The sequence below is a fragment of the Uranotaenia lowii genome, chromosome 3 (assembly GCF_029784155.1).
Source record: "Uranotaenia lowii strain MFRU-FL chromosome 3, ASM2978415v1, whole genome shotgun sequence".
Classification (NCBI taxonomy): domain Eukaryota; kingdom Metazoa; phylum Arthropoda; class Insecta; order Diptera; family Culicidae; genus Uranotaenia; species Uranotaenia lowii.
In genome coordinates this window covers 23,832,565-23,838,520 of record NC_073693.1, presented here as the reverse complement: position 1 = coordinate 23,838,520, position 5,956 = coordinate 23,832,565, and positions in this window count along the sequence as shown.

Sequence of the window (5,956 nt, the reverse complement as noted above, 5' to 3'; positions counted from 1 at the left end):
TTTTTTTCTAAACAACACTTTTTCCAGTTGAAGTCGTAAATGACAGCACTTATCTTGCAGTTAAAACCAAATTAAATCTCAATATTGATTTTTCGGATTTATTAAGGCCCATCTTCATCATTTTGATGTAGTTTTCTATCATTATTTTATTGGAGTTCAGGGCAAAGTTGCCGAAATTACGAAAATATCTGTATTATCACGGAATACTGAGTAAAATTTCCTCACAGGATCTGTGTCACAGAATTTAAAATTTTCAAGGAATTCACAGATTTTTTAAATTTTGTACAGATTTCCAAAATTATAAATTTTTTTGTCACTCTGGACTTTCTATTTCTGACTTTAATTCATGAAAATATGAAAAAAAAAAAATGTAAATTGCTGTAAAACTGTAAGTAGTTTCTAATTTGTTGATGTACCACTTGTTTTTTTTTCAATTAACTTCATAGAAATAGCGTCATAGAAAACCGTAACAGAATTTTAGGTTCAAATTACAGAATTTAAGAATTTATTTTTTTCGTCAACCTTCATTCAGCCTGAAAAAAGCTTATCTGGATTTGCAAAAATTAACCACCACAAGAGTATACCACTGCCGAAGTTTCTTCTTATCTCAACAGAATTTCCAATGCGTTTACGCGATATTAAGGACTTATTTCTAGACAAAAATCACCCAGCACATCTTAATTAATCCCGGATAGTCGAAAATGGGCCTCAACTTTGTTTGACAGAAAGATAGTGCTGCCATCTCCAACTTAAAATTGAAAAAATAGTGATTGGTACTATTTGGTTTTTTGGCATAAATTAATGTAAACAAAATATATAAAAAAAAAGTTAGTACAATGTTCCGAACAAAATATAAACTCGTAGCGCTAATTCAGCAATTAACTAAAACATCTCAAATGTTACAACAATTTTAGAACTTATGTCTCCATTTTGGTTTGGAAAACTTTTTGAATAGAGAATTTTCATGTAAAATCAAATCTATTTGAGGAAAAATCTACATCTATGAGAGCCAATTAGTTCACTCTTATATGTGTTGTGACCCAACCAGAACACTCACTGAAGAAGATTGTAAGTTGCTATCGAAATACCGGTATCTGAATTTTTCTTATACCGTGGTTGAATCAAAGGGAATATTTCTAGTGTTTCAATTCAACGGTCTTTGAGTTCAAAAATATGCTTACTATAATGATGGTTCCTTATAAACATTCGGATTCCAACGGTACCTGTAAAGAAAAGAAAAAAAATATACATTTTAGAACCAATCAAAATCAAAATTATAACTTTATTTCAAAATAAGAATTATTATCCATTGACTCAAAATTGTTGAGATTATTGATCTCACAATAATGCTTTCATGTGTTTTATTCGTTAAGGTTTTAATTTTTTAGATCCTTCAAATGCTTTGTTCAATACTTCATTAGGCCGAAACACATATCAAATTCTTGTTTTTTCACCCTCTCCCCCCCTTTCGATTTTTTTTAAATATTTCAAAGGAGGGAATAAACAAAGTTTGAGGTATTTTATTAACATTTCAAAGAGCGAAAATCAAAACTTTTGAAGGAGGGAATTGTATCACGTTTTATGTTCGAGATATTTTCTAATTTTCAATCTAAAACAACTCAATTTTTCGATATTTTATATGTCAGATTGTATGGAAGTTGATTGCATGCAAGATTGTGTCCAATTTGTTCCATTTTTTTTTTAATTTGGCTAATTTTTTCTAAACCCCCTCGTGATGTTTCAACTCCAAGTGACAAAAGAAAAATTTCAATTTTTGCTGGCCTTATTGGAATCAAATTTCTGGGACGGCAAGGGTTTTAAGAAAGAGTTCGAAAGTGGCACCGGCGCCATACTAGATATTAGAAATGATTTTAGAATAGATTGCCTTATCTAATCCTGCATTAGTTTTTGTTTCCTTAAAACGAACGAAGAGAAATTATGTACATATTTGATTCATATCACACCAATTCATCAGCCCTCTGACGAATCGATAACCAGAAACACTTGCCCTGATGACTCTCGCGGAGCAGGGTTTGTTGTCACTCAAGGACGACCACTTCGGAAGAAAGAACTGACCATAAAAACTTCCCAGATGTTTTCGCGTTGCCACCGTATCGTGACCATAATCGGCAGAACGGACCTCATTCCGTTCCGTTATGTCCAGTTTGAGAGTTAAAAAAATCGCTGCAGAAGTCGCAAAAGTAAAATTAAAACAACCGCCTCAATGGATGGATGAAAAAAAAATCAAAAGAAGTCTTCTGTACGTACTCATATCAATGTGTACCCGGTTGCAAACTTCATCTCGTTCACCCTGAAAATGAGGGTGATTTTCATTAATTTGCTCGGCAGCCATCGAGTACGTGTGAATGTTTCTTGGTCCGGATCTGAGGGCGCGCTCCTTACTTGACAAGTCAGGTTTTTTTTTCCTTCGAGAGCATAAGCATAAGCCTAAAACCTCTTCGACCTGTGGCTGAGCTAAGGTATGAAGGAACTTTAATGACGATTACGGTGTCTTTCGGTGCGTTGAAATCTCGTGGGTCAACTTGAAGTCTGCGTCGACATCCTGTCCACAGCCGCTCTAGAGAGGCTGTCCGTCCACAGATGGTATGAAAAATGAAAAAAAAAATCGACAGTTCTTGTCATCCGTGAGCCGTGAGTTGAACCCAGCCACATACCCATCACACCTTCCCCAAGCATCGACCTTCTTTCTTCGTCCTGCGGAACATAACTACTCCGATGCCAATAACTGCATCACGCACACCTTCAATCAACGGAACATGACAGGTTACACCATGGACGCATAAGTTGGTTCAATCGGTTATTTTTTTTTCTCTTTTCCTTAGAGCGATGCAAAATCTGAACGGACTCCGAGGTCAGCTGGTTCAGATGTTTGCGTAGGGCAGTTTAGTAGAGAACGAAAAAAAAACTATCCATCCATCCATCCATCCACATTTGTCCTGTTTGGATAGAAGAAACATTCCGCACTGATTCATACAGTAAGACCACCGTAAGATGGGGCGTGCTTTGGGATGATTTTATCCCCATACAAACAAAAAAAAACCTCAAACAAGAATCAACATCTCACAACTTCACGGTTCCGAACGGGGGACTAATGGGATAAACTGTCATCCAAAAGGTATGTACATTACAAATAAGCTTCTAGCTCTAGCTCCTTCCTCCTGATGTCGATCGATCATAATTGATGGTGTGCTAAAGGGGTTTACCAGTTAGTTGGGCAAATGTCAATCAAAATAGCTCAAACCTCAAGGGGCAGTATTTTGGAGCGACGGAATGGCGAGCAAGCCCGTTTTGCGAATCAATTTTTGCCTATATTCGCACGGAGAAGGGTGAAAAAAATAGCCCAAAAGTAGTTTTACCTTTTCTCTGGATACAGTTGAGAGTTGAAATAGAGTTTAGAGTATGGGTTAATAAAATATAGAAAAACAAATTACTTCATTTTAAACTTAAAAAAATTAAAAAAAATCTGACTGACCGACTAATTGGTACCTACTGAATATTATATGGTAGCGAATGCCTGAACGTAGAAGCTTCCAGTATCCGAAATTGAGATCCTGATATCCTGAATCTGCCGCTTTAATTTTGGTGGGATTTTGGGTTTTCTTGTATACTGTCTCTACGGGCACGAGACATGGATATTGCTCGAGGAGGACCTGCGTACACTCGGAGTATTCGAGCGACGAGTGTTAAGAACCATCTTTGGCGGCGTACAGGAGAACGGAGTGTGAAGGCGAAGGATGAACCACGAGCTCGCGCGCCTCTACGGCGAACCCAGTATCCAGAAGGTGGTGAAGGCTGGCCGGATACGCTGGGCGGGACATGTTGCGAGAATGCCGGACGACTGTCCTGCAAAACAGGTGTTCGCTACGAATCCGGTAGGAACAAGACGAGCGGGGGCGCAACGAGCGAGGTGGTTAGACCAAGTGGAGCGTGATCTGGCGAACGTGGGGTGCCCGAGGAATTGGAGAACGGTTGCCATGGACCGAGTGAATTTTAGGAATTATGTTCGTCAAGTTATGTCGTGAGACGGAATACTATGTAAAAAAAAAAAAATAATGTATACTGAAAACAAGGACTAGACATTTTTTAAATATTTATCACCTACTCTGGCTCTTAACAATTTGAGTCTCGAGTTCGGGCATGTCATCCAGTTTCATTGGAAATATGAGGTCAGGAATGACATGAAATGTTCAAAGAATATAATCTTGACAAAAAAGGTAATTGAGAAAGCTCGGATACTAGGAGTACATGGGTGTTGAAATCTTATTTGTGAGATAACTAAGCCTCAGCGAAATAATATCTTTAATCAGGCCCGTGCGAAGGACCCGTCCAGGGGGGCAAGGGGAGGGGGAGGGGGTTGTGAGAGGAGTTCCGAAATTTAAAGTCAGCTAGGTATAATATTCTATACCTATAATATACAATCGTTGACTAGAAAAAATGTTAAAATAAAGTGATACAATTCCAAACCAATTAGAATCAATGCTTTAATTTATTGCGATTTCCGATATATTATTGATAAATTTCTCAAAATGATGATCCTTACTCTATACTAGAAATTTCCTACAAAATAAATTTTAAGCAGTATAGTTAACATAATTGGAATCAAAATTTCAGAAACAGCAGAAAAAAATCGAATTGAAATTTCGAATAAAACTAGAATTAAAAGTTTCGGACATAAGAATCAGTGCACAGAAATAGAGTATATAGAATATAACACCAGATTTTAAAAGAAATCAAAACCTAATTATAAAATAAATTTCAGACTTCCGTTAATCATTTAAAGATTAATCTGACAATGTACAGGTTGGATAATCGGTTTCCTTGAATTGTGCAATAAGAAACTGATTAAAATATAAATGAGGATATCCCAGTTGTGTAATAAATATTGAGAGCACGAATCAAATACTAATTTGCTTAACATTGCCCATTATTCTTAGATTTACAGCTGCAATTCCGAATTCATTTTACGAACTTTGCATAGATTATTTTAAAAAATATAATCGATTCAAGAAAGATGATTTGATAATAAAAAAAAACAGTGAAACATTTTCAATTTTTGTGCAAGAGTTTTGTAGTTTAAATTTTTTAGCTCTGAACATTTTGTCCTCGTCTTTTGGAATATTGAGTCCTAGAACAAATTAAAGAAATTATGTTTTTCTTATTATAAATGAAGATTAAAAGGCTTCCGAGAAAATTATTTTTGTAACACAAAAATTCAAGATTTTAAAACAAAGACAAAATTATTAAAAATATTACAAAAAAATAAAAAAAAGTCTGGCTTAAAAAAATCGGTTAAACTAAAAAAAAACGATATTATAAAATTCGGAAATTTTTTTTGAAAATCAAAACAAAATATGAAAATGAAAGAATAAGTTTTTTTCTAACAATTCAGAAGGAAATTTTTTAATAAATACTTCTTGACATTTCAAAAACTTATGAATTTATTGACCACTAAAGGAAATTTGAGCTTATGACTTCAAAAATTTGGTAGATTTTAGTGCCCTGAACTCTCATCTTTTGTCAGATTTTGTCTGTCACCTCTAGATTTGGTAATATGATGTTTATGAGTTTTGAAATGAAGTTGGGTTGAATTTTGAGTGTATTCAATCATTGATCACTGATGAGCTAATAAATCTACATGAAATAAAAAAAACTGATCCTTAATTTGTTTCTTAGAAGGCTGGAACAAATATCCATTTCTTCTTTTGTCATCCCCCCCCCCCCCCCCCCCCTTCGAAATTTCCAAAAACCCGAAGGGGGAAATAAATGAAGTTTAAAGTAATTTATGTTAATTCCAATAAAAAATTCCAATATCTGAAAGCTTACAAGACTAAAAAACTAAATTTAAGAAGATGGGAGTTATTTCACCTTTTGTTTTCTCGATTTCATTGAATTATTCGATAAAAAATTACTTGATTTATAGGTTTTGTGCAACAAT